This window comes from Bos indicus, chromosome 10 (assembly GCF_029378745.1).
Source record: "Bos indicus isolate NIAB-ARS_2022 breed Sahiwal x Tharparkar chromosome 10, NIAB-ARS_B.indTharparkar_mat_pri_1.0, whole genome shotgun sequence".
Lineage (NCBI taxonomy): Eukaryota > Metazoa > Chordata > Mammalia > Artiodactyla > Bovidae > Bos > Bos indicus.
In genome coordinates this window covers 80,777,705-80,797,415 of record NC_091769.1, presented here as the reverse complement: position 1 = coordinate 80,797,415, position 19,711 = coordinate 80,777,705, and the positions used below count along the sequence as shown (strand labels likewise).

The 19,711-nt window shown below is 41.2% G+C and overlaps 1 protein-coding gene across 4 annotated transcripts in view; it reads right to left on the bottom strand.

Annotated features, from left to right (window-relative positions):
- The window catches only part of EXD2 (exonuclease 3'-5' domain containing 2), a 60,713-nt gene extending 45,706 nt beyond the window's left edge, over positions 1-15,007 (bottom strand). For 2 of the 4 annotated variants that reach the window (XM_070797760.1, XM_070797764.1), the window contains exon 1: positions 14,900-15,007. The gene's annotated coding sequence lies outside the window, so the exon portion shown is untranslated. Of the gene's footprint in view, positions 1-5,720; positions 7,687-14,339; positions 14,844-14,899 lie in introns of those variants that run through there. The other 2 variants (XM_070797762.1, XM_070797761.1) reach the window with 2 other exon arrangements.
- Positions 15,008-19,711: the final 4,704 nt, after the last annotated feature.

The following is a 19,711-nucleotide window of genomic DNA, read 5'->3' as shown; positions in this document are numbered from 1 at the left end:
AAGCTCAACATTCAGAAAACAAAGATCATGGCATCCGGTCCCATCACTTCATGGGAAATAGATGGGGAAACAGTGGAAACAGTGTCAGACTTTATTTTTCTGGGTTCCAAAATCACTGCAGATGGTGACTGCAGCCATGAAATTAAAAGACGCTTACTCCTTGAAAGGAAAGTTATGACCAACCTAGATAGCATATTCAAAAGCAGAGACATTACTTTGCCAACAAAGATTCGTCTAGTCAAGGCTATGGTTTTTCCTGTGGTCATGTATGGGTGTGAGAGTTGGACTGTGAAGAAGGCTGAGCACCGAAGAATTGATGCTTTTGAACTGTGATGTTGGAGAAGATTCTTGAGAGTCCCTTGGACTGTAAGGAGATCCAACCAGTCCATTCTGAAGGAGATCAGCCCTGGGATTTCTTTGGAAGGAATGATGCTAAAGCTGAAACTCCAGTACTTTGGCCACCTCATGCGAAGAGTTGACTCATTGGAAAAGACTCTGATGCTGGGAAGGATTGGGAGCAGGAGGAGAAAGGGACGACAGTGGATGAGATGGCTGGATGGCATGATTGACTCGATGGACGTGAGTCTGAGTGAACTCCAGGAATTGGTGATGGACAAGGAGGCCTGGCGTGCTGCGATTCATGGTGTCGCAAAGAGTCAGACACTACTGAGTGATTGAACTGAACTGAACTGAACTGAATACGTGCTCAGTTGCTTCAGTCATGTCTGATACTGTGTGACTCTATGGACTGTAGCTCACCAGGCTCCTCTGTCCATGGGATTCTCCATGCAAGAATACTGGAATGGGTTGCCATGCCTTCCTCCAGGGTATCTTCCCACCCCAGGAATCGAACCTGCATCTCTTAAGTCTCCTGCACTGTCAGGCAAGTTCTTTACCACCTATGCCACTTGGGAAGCACAAGAGTTTGCATGCCCCAACTAAAGATCAAGCATGCCACAACGAGGAAGACTGAAGATCCCATGTGCCACAACTAAGATCTGGCACAGCCAAGTAAATAAAAATATTTAAAAATTAATTTAAAAAATATCTTTAAAAAACTTCATTCCCTGAAAGAGTGGGGGTGGGGTGGGGTGCTTCCCTGGTGGTCCAGTGGTTAAGAGTCTGCTTACCAATGCAGGAGACATGGGTTCAATCCTTGCTCCAGGAAGATTCTACATGCTGCAGGGCAACTAAGCTGGTGTGCCACAACTACTGAGCCTGCGCGCCTAGAGCCCACGGTCTGCAACAAGAGAAGCCACTGGAATGAGAAGCCCAGGCAGCACATTGAAGAGTAGCCCCTGCTCACCACAATCAGAGAAAGCCTCAGCAACGAAGACCCAGGACAGCCAAAAATAAATAAATCTGAAAAAAAAAAAAGAACTACCCTATGACCCAGCAATTCCACTCCTGAGTGTATACTCCCAAAAAACTGAAACACTAATTTGAAAAGATACATGTATCCCAATGTTCAGTGAAGCAGTATGTACAATAGCCAAGACATGGAAGCAACCCAAATGTCCATCACCAGATGAATGGATAAAGAAGATGGGGTATATATACACAATGGAGTATTATTTGGCCATAAGAAAGAATAAAATAATGCCACTTGCAACAACATGGATGCACCTGGAGATTACCATACTAAGTGAAGTCAGACAGAGAAAGACGAATACCATATGATATCACTTAAATGTGAAATCTAAAAAAATGAAACAAATGAACTTATGGGCAAAACAGAAACACACCCACAGAGAAAACAAACGTGATTACCAAAGAGGAAGGAGGAGTAGGGATAAAACAGGAGTTTTGGATTAATATACATACATTACTATACATAAAATAGATAACTAATAAGGATCTACTGTATAGCATAGTACATAAAATATACTCAATATTTTCTAATAATCTATAAGGGAAAAGCCATATATACCTGAATACAAGTGTAAAACTTTTGAAAACTGTAAAGTACTATAGAATATAAAGATTCTTTCATTCAATTTAAGGAAAGAGAATATGAACAGAGTTCCCCCTAAGAGGACAACCCCTCAAATCTGCACTCTGGACTGAAAACAGGGGCTGAGTTCATGTTATACTTACAAAAGGAAACTCTTAGCCAAGAAACTAAAACCAAAGATGAGTTCTGTTAGAAAAGGACAGAGCTGATCATAAAACTGTTTCCACCATGCAAGAAACATTCAGGACTGGCACGGAAGATCAGTCCCTACAAGAGTGTTCACAAATTAAAGAAAACAACACAAAACCCCAAACCCTAAAACCAATAAAAATCGCTCACAGAACCAGAAAACAAACAAACAAAAAAAAACCACAATCATATCTGAGATGTGAAAGAGACTTCAAAGTAACAATCAGGGAAATTCAGGAAAATAAAATCTAAAGCATGAACAGGAGACAAAAAGTAGAATTTCTAGATATGAAAAACATTTGTTAAAATTTTTTTAAAAACTCAATACTCAACAAACAGTGGATCAGAGAGCGAGAGAGGAAGAGTTACTGAACTGAAGATAAATCTGAGGAAGTCACTCAGAATGCATCACAAAGATAAAGAGATTAAGAAATATAAGAACAGACACAAAGGATGGATTCAGAAACTCAATATCCACAAAAGGAAGATTTGGAAGATGAAGGAGGTCAGATTTGGTACAGTTCTCTGAGTCCAAGTTGGATAAATTAAATATATCCACAAAAAGACTTGTATAAGCATATTCATAACAGCTTTATTCATAACAGCCCCAAACTGGAAACAGCCCAAGTGGTACATCCATACAATACAATGTTAATCAAGAATAAAAAGGAACTTATTACTAATACATGCAACCTGGATGAATCTCAAATAACCTTAGGCTGAGTGAAAGAAGACAGATATAAAAGAGATACTATATAGTTCTATTTATATATAAAGAACATCTATTTATATATATATTTAGAACAGCTAAAACTAATCTATGGTAGAAAAAAAATCTGAACAATAGTTGCCTCGGAGAGAGGTGGGTGCAGAGAAGAGACATTTAAGCCGTGCACTGCATGACAAAAAGGAGCCAGTTACGCCCAATTCCAGGGAAAAGCATTTCAGATAGGAAGGAAACTTCTGAAATTGTAGTAAAGTTCCGTATGTTGATGGAGCTGTGGGTTACACAAGTGTATGCAATTTTTTAAACTTAGGGATATTTCTGATTTTTCTCCTGTTGGCTTGACTTATGAATTAATGACTGCTGGTTCATTCACTGTCTATCTTTCCCACCAGAATGTAAACCCCATGAAAATAGGGACCTCAAATGCTTCTTCACCTTAACTGGCTTCTTAATTTATATATAACTATCTCCAGCAATTAGCACAGAGCGGATAACAATAAACAGTTACTAGATGAATAAAACAATTCAAGGTATTATATGCTAACATTTTATGATAGATATTTCTAATTCAATTATCAGACTACAAAACTGTTTATTCACATGAAACTAAGAAAAATGTCTTCCCTTATTGAGCTATGATACTATAAACAAGCAGTATGGTTCAACACTGGGCTAGGAGTGAGAAAAATCAAATCTTGGGTTATAAATGGAATGTCTGTGTCCCTCTGAAATTCATGAGGAAATCTCAAACTCCGGGGCCTCTGGAAGGTAATTAGGATCAGATGAGATCATGAGGGTAGAGCCCTAGTGAATAGAATTGAAAGTGAAAGTGAAGTTGCTCAGTTGTGTCCAGCTCTTTGTAACTCCATGGACTGTAGCCTACCAGGCTCCTCTGTCCATGGGGTTTTCCAGGCAGTAGTACTGGAGTGGATTGCCATTTCCTTCTCCAGGGGATCTTCCCAACCCAGGGATCGAACCCGGGTCTCCTGCATTGTAGACAGACACTTTACAGTCTGAGCCACCAGTGAATAGGATTAGTGCCAGGAAAAAGAGACCTTGTTTCTCTCTGATCTCTGCCACTATGGATACAATAAGAAGTTGTTAGCAGCCTGTAGCCCAGAAGACCCAACCATGCTGGCAATCTGATCTTGGACTTCCAGACTCCAAAACTGTTAGAACTGGTGTCTCTAAGCCACCCAGTCTGTGGTATTCTATAAATACAGACTAAGATACCTCGCTAAGGACTGGGCTCTGGGATCCAAAGCTTTCAATGCTTTACCATCTTCAGTGACAAAGGATCTGCCATTCTTTTTTAAAAAACTGTATTAAAAATTATATAAAATAATAGCATAAAATAACTGTTATCACGTCCAACTCTTTTCCAACTCCAATTGGAAAGACTTTTTTTTTTTAAGGACTGATTTTTTATTTTATTTTATTTTATGATATTATACATGTTTTAATGCCATTCTCCCAAATCATCCCCCCCCTCCCTCTCCCACAGAGTCCAAAAGACTGTTCTATACATCTGTGTCTCTTTTGCTGTCTCGCATACAGGGTTGTCGTTACCATCTTTCTAAATTCCATGTATATGCATTAGTATACTGTATTGGTGTTTTTCTTTCTGGCTTACTTCACTCTGTATAATAGGCTCCAGTTTCATCCACCTCATTAGAACTGATTCAAATGTATTCTTTTTAATGGCTGAGTAATACTCCATTGTGTATATGTACCACAGCTTTCGTATCCATTCATCTGCTGATGGACATCTAGGTTGCTTCCATGTCCTGGCTATTATAAACAGTGCTGCGATGAACACTGGGGTACACGTGTCTCTTTCAATTCTGGAGAAGCATGTTTTTTTAAGTGGTGCTTTTTAGAGATGGGCTTCCCTGGTGGCTCAGACTGTAAAAAAAAAAATATCTGCCTGCAAAGCAGACTTGGGTTCAATCTCTGAGTTGGGAAGATCCTCTGGAGAAGGGCATGGCAACCCACGCCAGTATTCTTGCCTGGAGAATTCCATGGACAGAGGAGACTGTCAGGCTACAGAGCACAGCATCGCAAAGAGTTGGACATGATTGAGTGACTAACACTTCATTTTCACTTTTAGAGATAGGCAAAGTAAGTTTCCCACTTTTTCCCACTTAACACTTAAGACTTATGATTATATTCCTGAAAGAAATCTCATTTTAATGAATTAAGCAATAAGTTAAAATGTTCAGAGAGCAGCAGAAGGTCAAGGATAAAGACATAAGCCCCAGAGTCAACACCCTGGGCCTCTGCCACTTGCTATATTGTTGTTGTTGTTTTACTCCGTTGTGCTGTCTCTTTCGTGACCCCATGGACTGCCAGACTCCTCTGTACAAGGGATTTTTCAGGCAAGAATACTGGAGTAGGTTGCCGTTTCCTTCTCCAGGGGATCTTTCTGACCCAGGGATTAAACCCTCGCCTCCTGCATTAGCAGGCAGATTCTTTACCACTGAGCCACCATGGAAGCCCTGGTGGCTATATAAACTTGGGCAATTCACTGAACTGCTAAGTCTCAGTTGCCTTATCAGTAAAATGAGAAGGATAGTACCTACCATGTCGGATTATTGTAAGGCTTAAGTAAGATGACGAAATAGCTTGACTTAGCATATTGGCTAGCACTTTAGAGTTCAATAAATGTTCAATATGACTACTACTGGGTTCTAAAACCACAGCAGTCTTATTAAAGGGAAACAAAGAACTAGAGTTAAAATCTAAAAGCCAAATTCAGCTCTCACACAGTTCAAGATTTCTTTCCTTCGTAATCCTGACAGATCATGACCTGATCTCTACCTGAATACTTCCAGAAACAGAGTTCATTACCTTAAGAGGCAGTTTTTGTTGAAACGTTCTTGCATTCTGTAAAAGTTCCCTACATGGAAATTTTTCTCTTTGATGTTCAGTCTGGCCTCTGAAATGACAAAAGTGTTTACTCTTTCCTAAGAGCTTGTGAAATATGTGAAAACAGCTCTTACGACTTCCCTTGGTACATTCTACTTAATCCAATCAGTCTTCCTGGGACCTAGTTTACAGACCACTCGCCATTATGGCTAGATCCTTCTGAATGGCTCCAAGCTTGCCAATATATCTCTTAAAATGTGGCACCCAGGTCTGTATTCAATACTTGAGACATGGTCTAATTGGTGTAGTCTACATTGGTACTATTACTTCCCAGGCTCAGGGCCCTATATTTTATTTACGCTGGATGAAATGATAGGTGTTTGAACAGCAGAATCGCACTGATGATTCATACAGAGTTTGTGGTAAGTAAAGTTCACTGAAATCACACTGAATTCCCCATTTTCTATGCTTGTATACTTCGCACTCAATCCAAAATTTTACGTTTCTTTCTTCTAAATTTCTTCTTGTATGTTTCAACCAAACATTTTATCCTTTGAGATTAATCTGGATTTAAAAATATATATATTTGTTCATTTATTTATTGCACAAGGGCTTTCTCTAGTTGATGAGAGCAAGGGGAGAGTGGGGGCTACTCTCTTCCTGTGGAGCACAGGCTCTAGGGCATGGGCGCTTCAGCAGTTGTGGCCCACTGGCTTAGCTGCCCAAGAGGGATCCTCCTGGAGCAGGGATCAAACCCGTGTCCCCGGCATTGGTAGGGGGATTCTTAACCACTTATCCACCAGGGAAGCCCCTCAATTTGCATCTTGATTGTGCCTTCCCCCCCAACTTACAAGTTTTTGTATAGAAAAGCGAATTTTTGTTTTCTGTGAAAATAACATCTTCTAACATGTGTTTTTATTAATTCATTTTTCAAATTTATTTTTGTATTTCACACTACCTTCATGGCTAATAATGCTAAAATCAGGTTATGTTAAAGCAGAATACTTAAAAAAAAAAACAAAAAACAGAGCATTATTGATTTGCTTCCATTGAGAAGGGCTCCCTCAGACCTGGAATTCCCAAGCAGCCAGGTTCCCACTTATTATTTACCATCATGTGGCCTGTGAAAAAGAAAATCCTAATAGCGAAACTGAAGGAGCAAGTAGGGTACCTCCATATGAAGGAACTCTTGGCAACATTCAAAACAGTTCTTAATTCATTTTTATATGGACAAATTTTGTGGGGTATTTTTCCCCCCAGTCAAGGGATTCATTCAGTAAACACGTACACAGCCCTTTCAATAAACCAAACACTGTGCTGGACTCTGAGTAAAAAGAGTTAAAAGGCCAATCTGCTTTCAAAAATGCAGGATTCAGAAAAGGAGAAGTGGGTACACTGAACAATTTGCAATATAGTGAGGTAACACAAACCACAGAAGCACACACGAGCACACGAGTACAGGATGGCCAAGAAGAGGAGTGGGAATTATTAAGAGAAACACTTGCTGAGAGGGGTGAGCTCTGAGACTGGTACTGGTGTTAACAAACAAGCAAACCAGGGCCTTCCCCGGGGGTCCAGTGGTTAAGAATACACCTTCCAGTCCCTGGTCGTGGGACTCAGATCCCACATGCCTCAGGGCAACTAAGCCCTCACACCCGACTAGAGAAGTCTGCATGCTGCAACGAAGACCCAGCACAGCCAACAATAATAAATAAATATATTTTAAAATTAAAAAAAAAATTTTAATGAGCAAGCACTCTCTAGGTGCACCAGGCAGAAAGAAGGGCACTCCAGGCAGAGGGAACAACAGCACGTGCGAAGATAAGAAAGGCACGAAGCGTCATGGCACAAGCGGAAAAGTTCAAGCAAACTTAACATGCACCATAAGCGCAAAATTCTGAATTCCAAAGACTGACTCTTAAAAAAAAATAAAAACTATCTTATTGATAATTTCCATATTGATTTTTTTTTAATACTCATTTTTGGCTGTGCTGGGTCTAAGCTGCTGCACAGGCTTTTCTCTAACTGTGTCGAGCAGGGGCGACTCTTCAATGCGGTGCGAGGTTTCTCATCTCGGTGGCTTCCCTTGTTGCGGAGTACGGGCTCCAGGGCACTCGAGCTTCAGTAGCTGCAGCTCCCGGGTTCTAGAGAACAGGCTCCAAAGTTGTGGCACACGGGCCTGGCTGCTCCGCAGCATGTGGGATCTTCCCGGACCAGGGATCAAGCCCGTGTCTCCTGCACTGGCAGGTGGATTCTTCACCACTGAGCCACCAGGGAAGCCCTTCCATATCGACTTTTAAGGTGACCTTTTATTTCATTGTAGTAAAACATACACAAAATTTACATTTTAACATTTTTAAGAGTATCATTCAGTGGCATAACTGCATCCACAAGGTTACGCAACCATCACCACTATCCATTTCTTTCTTTTTTTTTAATTTTTATTTATTTGGCTGCATCATGTCTTGGTTGTGGCAAACAGGCTTAGTGGCCCAGCAGCTTGTGGGATCTTAGTTCCCCAACCAGGGATAAAACCTGTGCCCCCTGCATTGGCAGGCAGATGCCCAACCACTGAGCCACCAGCGAAGTCCCATCTCTATTGATTTCTAGAACTACTTCATCATCCCAAACAAACTCTGTACCATTAAACAGTAACTTCCCATTCCTCCCTCCCCAACTCTCAGTAACCTCTATTATACTTCCTATCTCAAGTAATTCCATACTGATTTTTTATATCTCACGTTGAAATGATAGTTTGGATCTACTGGGTTAAACAATACCTGTTAAAATTAAGTTCACCTGTTTCCTTTTATACTCTTACTGTGGCTAGTAGAAAGCTTTAAATAATGTATGGGGCTCACATAATATTTCAACTGGACAGCACTGTGCTAGAGCATAATGTGTAAGTAAGGAGACAGAGAGGAATGATGCTAGAGGGAGGAGATACAGGTCAAGTCATGAGAAGCCCTATATTACCTGGTAAGATAAGACCTTACAGGTAATGGAGAGCGAGTAAGAGACTTAGAATCGAAGTGACAGGTCTAGGCTCATATTTCAAAGAACACTGTGGTCACTGTGCATGCGCTAGACTGGATGAGGGCAAGGCTAGAGGCAGGCAGACCCATTAGATTAAGACTCACAATAGCAGAGCCAAGATGAGAAGAAGATTCAAATCAGGGCAGAAGAAGGCAGAATGCAAAAGAACACTAGTTCCTATCAGAACACTGGCGTCGGAGTAACCTGGATTAGTAAACAAGTCACAACTTTTACAACTTAGAATTTTGAAAGTGTGATGAATATAAAACTAATAGCTTCCCAAACCCATTATAAAAATATGAAGAAAATCTCATTCATAATAGAAATATACACTATTTTAAAACTACAAACCACATGTTTTTAAACAAACATACACACAAAAACATTAAGTATAAACTCAACAAGAAATATGGAAGATCAACTGAACTGATCTGAACTGAATACGAAGAAACAAAGAAAACCTTACTGAAGGTATAGAAGACTGGAAGAGCAGGGATATAACAGGTGTCACTTACAGAGCACGTTATCAAGTGCCAGGCTCTTTACACACATATGCCTATATATTTATGAATACATTACTCATTTAATCCTTTTTAACAATCCTCTACAGAAGGTACTATAATTACTGCATTTTTCTTTAATAAAGAAGAGCAGATACAGAAATACTCCAAATGTACTCTAGAGCCCACACGCCACAACTAGAGAAGCCTGCATGTTGTAATGAAGACCCAACGCAGCCAAAACAAAAAAATAATTAATGTTGAAAAAAGAAATACTCAGAATAATGTAAATTAAATGCAAACTTAATTGAAAAAAAAATTTTTTAATGAATTGATGATCAAGAAAGTGAAAAAAAGCCACAGGATGGGAGAAAATATATTTGCATCATCTATCTCATGAGGGCGTGTATCTAGAACATATAAAAAACTATTACACTTCAATAAAAAAAGAACAACCAATTTAAAACAGGCAAAGATATGAATAGACACTTCTTCAAAGAACATACACAAATGGCCAATAAACACGTGAAAAGATGCTCAACATCATTAGCTATTAAGGAAATGCAAATCAAAACCACAATGAGATACCACTTCACACCCACTAGGATGGCTTTAATTAAAAAGACAGCTAATAAGTGCTGGCAATAATGTGGAGAAATTAGAATCCTCATATACTGTTGATGTTGACATAAAAAGGTACAGCTGTTTGGAAAATAATCTGGCAGTTGCTCAAATGATTAAACACAGAGTTGCCACATGAGCCGGCACCTCCACTTCTAGGTATATATCCAAGAGGAATGAAAACACGTGTCCACACAACAGTTCATAGCAGCATTATTCATAATAGCCAAAAGTGGAAACATGTCCAGCAGCTGATGCACAGATAAATAAAATGGGGTATATCCATAATGTTATGTGATTCCCCCAAAAGATATGTTAATGTCCTAACTCCCATTACCTATAAACATGACTTTATTTGGAAATGGCCTCTGCATACCTAATTAAGTTAAAACAGGGTCCTGCTGGAGTGGAGTGGGCCTTTAATTCAATAACTGGTGTCCTTATATGAAGGGGAGAAAAGACTGAGACAGACTTTCACAAAGAGAATTACAACGTGAAGACAGACACTCTGGGATGAAGGCCAGGTGAAGACAGAGGCAGAAGTTGGAGTTATGCAGCTGCAAGCTAAGGCATGCCAAACAATGCCAAGGACTGCTGGCAAAGTCAGAAGCTAGAAAAGAGGCAGGAAAGGATTCCCCCGTAGAGACCCGAGAGAACGCACTCCTGCTGGCAACTTGATTTTGGACTTTATAGCCTCCAAGGCTGTGAGAGAATATATCTGTTATTTTAAGCCATCCAGTTTTCGTTACTTCGATACTGTAGCCCTAGGAAACAAATACACCAGAGAATGGAATCTTATTCAGAGATAAAAAGGAATGAATACTGACACATGTTGCAACATGGATGAACCTTGAGAACATTATACCAAGTGAAAGAAGCCAATCACAAAATCGTACAAAAATTGTACAATTCCATTTATACAAAATGCTTAGATCTATAAAGGCAGAAAAATTAGTGACTGTCTAGGGTGTTCTTTTTCACTTTCATGCATTGGAGAAGGAAATGGCAACCCACTCCAGTGTTCTTGCCTGGAGAATCCCAGGGACGGGGGAGCCTGATGGGCTGCCGTCTATGAGGTCGCACAGAAGCGACTTAGCAGCAGCAGCAGCAGGGTGTTCTTTGGAAGGAATGATGCTAAAGCTGAAACTCCAGTACTTTGGCCACCTCATGCAAAGAGTTGACTCATTGGAAAAGACTCTGATGCTGGGAGGGATTGGGGGCAGGAGGAGAAGGGGACGACAGAGGATGAGATGGCTGGATGGCATCACTGACTCGATGGACGTGAGTCTGGGTGAACTCCGGGAGTTGGTGATGGACAGGGAGGCCTGGCGTGCTGTGGTTCACGGGGTCGCAAAGCGTCGGACACGACTGAGCGACTGAACTGAACTGAACTGAGGGCTAGGGCTAGCAGCTTCCCTGATGGCTCAGATGGTAAAGAATCTGCCAGCAATGCAGAAGACCTGGGTTTGATCCCTGGGTCAGGAAGATCCCCTGGAAGAGGAAATGGCAACCCACTCCAGTATTGTCTGGAGAATCCCATGGACAGAGGAGCCTGGTAGGCTATGGTCCATAGGGGCTACAAAGAGTCGGACACGACAGAAGCGACTTAGCATGCACCGGGCTAGGATATTGGGGAATGGGTACTGATAATAGGTATGGGCTTCTTTGGGCTTTCCAGTTGGGTCAGTGGTAAAGAGTCCACCTGCGATGCAGGAGCCGCAGAAGACGCAGATTCAATCCCTGGGTGGAAAGATCCCTCAAGAAGGGAATGGCAACCCACTCTAGTATTCTTGCCAGGATAATCCCATGGACAGAGGAGCCTGGCAAGCTAGAGTCCTTTCAAAGAATCGGACATGACTGAAGCAACTGTCTTTGGGGGATGATAATGATGTCCAAAAATTAGGCTGTAGGGACTTCCCTGGTGGTCTAGTAGCTAACACTCTGCACTCTCAATGCAGGGGCCAGGGTTTGATCCCTGGTTGGGGAACTAGATCCCACATGCTGCAACTAAGCCTGGCACAACCAAATAAATAAACTTTTAAAAATAAAACAGAATTAGGTTATAGCAACGGCTGCTTAACTGGAAATATACTAAAAAATCACTGAATTGTGTACTTTAAAGAACAAATTATGTGAATTACATTTCAATAAGACCATCTTATTTTTAAATGCAATTATTTTTTTATTAATTTTTATTGGAGTACAGGTGCTTTACAATGTGTTAGTTTCTTGTTGTAGAGCAAAGTGTATCAGTCATATGTATACATATGCCCACTCTCTTAGATTTCCTTTCCATTTTGTTGCAGTCACCAAGTCGTGTCTGACTCTTTTGGGACCCCATGAACTGTAGCCCGCCAGGCTCCACTGTCCATGGGATTTCCCAGGCAAGAATACTGGAGTGGGTAGTCATTTCCTTCTCCAGGGGATCTTCCCAATCCAGGAATCAAACCCATGTCTCCTGCATTGGCAAGCAGATTCTTTACCACTGAGCCACCAGGGAAGGCCCCCCCACCGCTTCCCATTTAGGTCACCACAGTAAACTCACTTAAAAAAAGAAAAAAACTACTTGACAAGCTGATTCTAAAATTAATCTGGGCAAGAAACTGTAAGACTACCCCCAAAACACTGATTAAATAATGAGTACATAAGCTGATAAAGTATGACTTCCAATAAAATAACAATAAAAATAATCATGAGGGACTACTTACCCTACTAGATACCCAAGTATAATACATACTTAATGTAGAATGCTATGGTATTGGCCCAGCAAAATAGAAGATTCGGACATAGGACAGAAGAGCGTACAGAAAAGACACCGTGTGGGTGAGACATTAGTACGTGATAAATGTGGTATTTTAGATTAATGGGGCACGGATGGACTGATATTCAGAGTGACACTGCTTGGAAAACAAGAAAAAGGCACACACCATTCTCTCTCTCTCTGACACACACACAAAGGAATTAGAGAAAACCTCTAACATGTAACAATTTACAGGAGAAAACAGCGGTAAGAGAAAGCGCGGCCCCAGGGTAGCACAGGGTTTTTCAGCCTCAGCACTACTGACATTTTAGGCCAGAAAAATTCTTTGCTTAAGGGCTTTCCTGGGCACTGTGGGGTATTTAGCAGCATCCCTGGCTTCTACCCACTGGATGAGAACCAAAATACATCTCGTGACATTGCCAAGTGGCTCCCAGAAAGCAAAACAGCTCCCATTTGAGAGCCACTGGGATTAGGCATGAAAGCCCACTAAATACACAAAGTGAAAGACTGATACATTTAAACACAGACTTTGATTGATTGATTCTACAAAGATGCCACATGGTTAAGAGATAAGAAACAACTTCAAAATGTTGGGAATAAATATTTCAAATGTATATGAATGATAAAAGATTAATATATAAAGCATTACCATATATAACCAGACAACCCAAAAGAAATGAGGCATTTCTCAAAAGAGGAAGGAATACAAATAGCCAACGATCATGAAAAGATGCTCAATCTCACCAATAACCAGGGAAAAAGAAATTAAAACACCAAATTAGAGTCATTTCCCACCCATCAGATTGGCAAAAGCAAAAAAGGCTGACACCATCAAATGTTTAAAAGAGCTGGGAAAGCAGAGATTATTATACACTGCTGGTGGGCAGTTTGGCATAAAATATCCACACCCTCCCACCCAGCAATTCCACCTGCAGGTTTCTATCTTTGAGAAATGCTCACTCAAGCTCACAGACGCTGTGGGAGGATGTTCTCTGCCACACTGTGCCTAAGACGGAAAAACTAAGCAACCTATGGAATTATCTCACATATTATGGGACTGTAACATGTTCTGGAATTTACAGAGCAAGTAGACCAAATATGGCAGATGTCTACTTATTAACAAAGAAAAAGTTCCAAGACCCATTTTTAAGCACAGGAAGTTTAGTTGTTGAAGAGGTACAATATGCCACATTGGTAAAAGTTTAACCCAAAATTTTACACATGTATCTGTACAAACACGTGTCAATAAATGTAAACCAAAAAAAGAAAAAACATGCCAAACTGATAACAGTTTTTACCTAGGGACAAAAGATTAAAAAAGAAAAGATGGAGATGGAAAGAGGTCAAAGAGGATCTATTTTGTGTAAATGACATGGGCTACATGACATGGGCTACAGCTAAAATAAATATAAAAGAATAAATACATTTTTTAAAAGCAAACTCAACTTGACCAAAATTCATAATTCCTTCCCTTCTCTTAAATAACCCCTTTTCTCTCGAACTTCGCAACTTTGATATTACAAAACCTTTCACTGCAGTTCTACGGTGTAAATATTTTAGTGTTTTCAAGAAATGAGTGTCTAAGGGAGTTTATGTTCATTAATATATCAAAAGCTTATAAAAGTTTAGGTTTCGTTTATATTTTAACAAGCATGTATCAATTCTGTAATAAATCAACATTACGGTTCTAGTCCTGATCTATATTCCAGGGTTGCGAAAAGAAAAAGAGGTGCCTCCCAACAAGGTCCATAGCAGCGGGTGTGGTCTGGGAAGAAAGAGGTGGTAACAATGGGGGCGGGCGTAGGTCCCCACGAATCGAGGGCACGAAACTCATCTGTGGACGCGTGCAACACGCAGCGTCTAAGGAGCTGCCAGATGTTGCGAGCGGTGCTTCCTTTGTAGCTAACTGGGTCAAGAAGCCAGGAAGGTTTGGTAGGTACTCCTTAAAGAGAGCAGACGCGGGTCCGAGGAGGCGGCCCCGGAAGGCCACCGGGAGCTAGCGATCGAGGTGAAAGCCCCCGCGGCGCACCTAGGTGCTGAACTGCCCCCGCCACCGGCGAGGAAGGCGGGGAGAGGGGCAGGGCCAAGTCGCTCGGGGACAACGAGGTCCCCGCAATCATTCGCCCCCGCGCACGGTGACCTCGCCAGCATCTTGAGCCCTCTCCTCAGTCCGCACGGAAAACCGCCTCCACCATTCGCACAGACCCGGAGAAAAGCTTCGCCGGCCGCCGAGCCTCACTTACCTGCGGCCCTGGACCCGACCCGAACACCTGCGGCACCCCACGCTGAATATCTGGAACCTCTGTGACCACCTGCGCGCACCCACCCGAATCCTCTAGGACGGAAACCACTTCCGGTTCCGTGACGTAACCCGAGCAGGGGTGTACAAGTGGGCGACGCCATCTTGTACGGAAGCAGCTGCGGTCGCTAGTGCCTTACCAGTTTCTCCAGTGCTGAACAAAAGCTCTGTTAAAATCGGAAAGTCTTAACATCTTTTCGGATAAGTGGTGCCCTTTTTTTTTTTTTTCTGGGTGATATTTTTGTTTGTCTTGGTTTTAAGGAAGGAAGCCTCTGTAACCGTCACAAATGCAATATGGGATTTGTGACTGTCCTTACTAATTAGCTCGGGTGGTGTTTCTCCACCGCACTGATTTTCTTAGTTGTTAAATGAGAAAGGTAAACAGAAGAGACACTTGTTTAAATAATACATTCCTCATTAGAAGTGCCTTTTATACTATATGCATTATAATACGTATGCCATCTTTTATAACAAGAACCACAATACCTTCCGTTTATATTTAAAAACTTTAATCCAGTCTTTATCAGTAACTGACATTTGTGAGGCACCTTATGTGTGTTTTATGTGCTGTTGCTTTGTCCTAGAATGTGTAAAATAGAAATGAGATGTGCATAAACAATATAAGGAAAAAAAAAAACCAATATAAGGGATAATAATAGCTGCCATTTGGGGACTCTGTGCTAATAGTATGCTAGGAACTTTGCAAAACGTTTTACATATTTTATCTCATTTAATCCTCATAATCTCATGAGAGTACTATTATTAGTGCCATTTTACATAATGTAGAGAAAGGTTAAATTTCTCAAGGTAATTCAGCAAGTAAGAATTGGAGCTGGTATATCTGCTCCCATATATATATATATCAAAACAGTATATCTGATTGCAAAGCTTGTTGCCCTCATTGCTACATCGTTTGGCTTCCAGTACAGGAGAAAAGGTTCTAAGTTCCATTACGTAATGACCCATTAAGGGAAATTTTCTGGCAGATATACAGCATTAACCCTCTGCATTTTCATCTGCTCCATCCTAAAACACCTAAAAAACAAAAAAGTAAAGGGGAAATGCAAATTAAAACCTCAGAGAAGGACTTCTTGGGTGGTTCAGTGATTAGGAATCTGTATTGCAATTCAAGGGTTGTGGTCCATCCAGTTTTGGGGACTAAGATCCCACATACCATGGAGCAAGCCCTCGCACCACAACTAGAGCCCATATGCCACAATGAAAGATCTGGCACGTGGAGATGAAGATCCCACAAATAACATATTAAAAAAAAAACCTCAGTGAGACACCTTTACGCACCCACGTACGTGCGTGCATGCTCAGCCATTCAGTCATGTCTGTTTGTGACCTCCATGAACTGTAGCCCGCCAGGCTCCTCTGACCATGGGATTCTCTGGGCAAGAAAACTGGAGTGGGTTGCCATACCCTCCTCCAGGGGATCTTCCCCACCAGGATTTGAACCCATGTTTATTAAGTCTCCTGCTTTGACAGGTGGGTTCTTTACCACTAGCACCACCTGGGAAGCCCTTACATACCCAACAGAAAGGCTAAAATGAAAAAGAGAGAAAATACAAAGTACTGCCAAGACTGTGGAGCAACCAGAACTCTCAGGCTACTGCTGCTGCTGCTGCCAAGTCGCTTCAGCCGTGTCCGACTCTGTGCGACTCCAGAGACGGCAGCCCACCAGGCTCCCCCGTCCCTGGGATTCTCCAGGCAAGAACACTGGAGTGGGTTGCCATTTCCTTCTCCAATGCATGAAAGTGAAAAGTGAAAGTGAAGTCACTCAGTCGTGTCTGACTCTTAGCGACCCCATGGACTACAGCCTACCAGGCTCCTCCGTCCATGGGATTTTCCAGGCAAGAGTACTGGAGTGGGGTGCCATTGCCTTCTCCCTCAGGCTACTGAAGGGAACATAAATTGGCCCAGTCACTTTGTTAAACTGTTTGGCAGGATCAGCGAAAGCTGAAGCTATGCATAGCCAAATATGTATACATATGTTCACTTAAAGGACATGCACAAAAAAAGCTTATGCTTATACTTAGTAATAGCATTAAATTGGAAACTATGCAAATACCCATGCTGTTAGAAGTCAGTGTGTAGGACCTTATAATAAGCAGGACCTTATTGGGCCTCCCAAGGACAGAACCCCTTGTTCCCCATGTTCTCTGCCTGCCTCTTGTCTGTAGAAAAACTTTAACCTTCTACACTTTACCTGAATTCTAAAGAATAAAATTAATCAGAAGTGAGAAAATGCAGAAAAAAGGGGAAACACTCAAGCAAGACAAAATAATAATAGTTTAGCCATTAAACAAAGTCAAGGACCTTCAGTTACTCCTCAAGGAAGGAGGAGAAGGGGGCAACAGAGGATGAGATGGTTGGATGGCATCACTGACTCAATAGACATGAGTCTGGGCAAACTCCAAGAGACAGTGAAGGTCTCAGAAGCCTGGTGTGCTGTGGTCAATGGGGTCTCAAAGAGTCAGAAATGACTTAGAAACTGGACAACAAAGGTTATAGATAATATTCTAAGCTATGTCCTTTGGGCTATTTTGCAGATCCAAAACCCCTAGCAGGTAAAGAAGTTAACTATATGCTGTAATAAGCATTAGATCCCAGACCAGTTGTAAAAGAAGGTTGATGTTGACTCCTGATTACCTCATCACCAACTAATCAGAAGAATGTCCATGAGATGATCACGCACCCCACCCCAATCTCCCTCACCCCATCTTTAAAAACTCTTCCCTGAAAGCCCTCAGGGAGTTCAGATCTTTTGAGTCCTAGCTACCTAGATTCCTTGGCTTGGTGCCCTGCAATAAATGCTGCAGTTGCTCCACTACAGCCCTGTGTCAGTAGATAGACTTTACTGTGCACAGGTGAGTGGACAGAAGTTTCTTTTGGTAACAAATGTAGCGCTTACTCTTAGTGGAGTAATGACTCTGGAAGAGAACATGGGAGCTTCTCGCTAATAATGTTCTGTTTCTTAATCTGAGTGCTGATTTACATGTGTGTTCAGGTTGCATGTTTGTGGACACTTTTCTGAAGGTATTTATACTTCAATAAAAAGTGGGGCTTTTTGTGTGTGGGGCTGGCGGGGGCGGGGGTGGGGAAGGGGCTTTTATTTAGAATGAAGGTAAAGGAATGAAAAGTTTATAAGACCAAAGAAGAAAAAGAACAGGAGAGGAGACAAATAGCGGTATAATTTTAAAAGACAGAAATTAGAATGGAAGGATACATCATTTGAAGGGTCCCGTAATAAGCTGTCTATATCCACAAGCAATCACCCTACATTTAAGGTCTAGTCAACAAGCTCCATCTGTGCATAAATAATTTCCAGTCAACTTGTTAGTATCTCACGCTTTGTTTTAGTCCCTTTGTACTATAATTAAAAATTACTATTGACTGTGCTAAGTTGCTTCAGTTGTGTCTGACTCTTTGCCACTCTATTGACCCCAGACTCCTCTGTCCAAAGGATTCTCCAGGCAAGAATACTGGAGCGGGTTGCCATTTCCTCCTCCAGGGGATATTCCTGACCCAGGGATTTAACCCAGGTCTCCTGCATTGCAGGCAATTCTTTACTGTCTGAGCCACCAAGGAGGTCCCTATTGGATGGGCAGCTTATAAACAACAAAAATTTACTTCTCACAGTTCCGGAGGCTGAAAAGTCCATGATCGAGGTGCCAACAGATTTATTGCCTGGTGAATGCCTACTTCCTGTTTTATAGACCAGGACCAGACTGTGTCCTCACTTGGCCTAAGAGATAAGGCGCTCTCTTGGGTCTCCCTTATAAGGCACTAATCCTACTCACGGTGACTCCACCCTCATGTCCTAGTCATTTCCCAAAGGCCTCCCCTTCCTGATACCATTACGTTGGGAGATAGTTTTCAACATATGAATTTTCAAAGGACACAAAACATTCAGCATACTGCACACTTAAACATGAAAAAACATCTAAGACACACAGTAATTGCAGGCAGATTCTTCATTGAGCCACCAGGGGAAGGAATATGTATAGAACTCTTGCACCCAGCGTTTTGAGAGAGCACATACTTTAAAAACAGAAGATTTAAGAAAATTAATTTTGATTTAGGTCATTGAACAACTTTATACATATTGAAAAAAATGCTGTTAAGAATCTTTTAGTAAAATATTTTAAAAATTCTCCAAATATATGGAGTTTTTAAAATAATCATTTTTGTATTGTTTTTAACTTAATTGTAATGTGGTCAGACAATACAGCTCTCATTCTCTGGCCACAGAGGAAAATGCTGTAAAAAATCTTTTAGTAAGATTTTTTAAAAATTCTCCAAATATGTGCTAGTGCTGGGCCATTTCAGTCATGTCCGACTCTTTGCGACCCCATGGACAATGTAGCCTGCCAGGCTCCTATGTCCATAGAATTTTCCAGGAAAGAATACTGGAGTGGGTAGCCATTCCCTTCTCCAGGGGATCTTCCAGACCCAGGGACTGAACCTAGGTCTCCCGTGTTGCGGGCAGATTCTTTACTGTCTGAGCCACCAGGGAAGCCCCCTCCAAATATATGGAGTTTTAAAAATAATCATTTTATTATTGATTTTTAACTTAAGTGTGATGTGGTCAGAGATTCCCTGACCACATTACACTTGTTAAAAATCAATAATAAAATGATTATTTTTAAAAACTCCATATATTTGGAGAATTTTTTAAAAATCTTACTAAAAGTTAAAACAAGAAATCCCAATTAAAATATATAATATTAGATTTGAGAAGTAAAAAAAT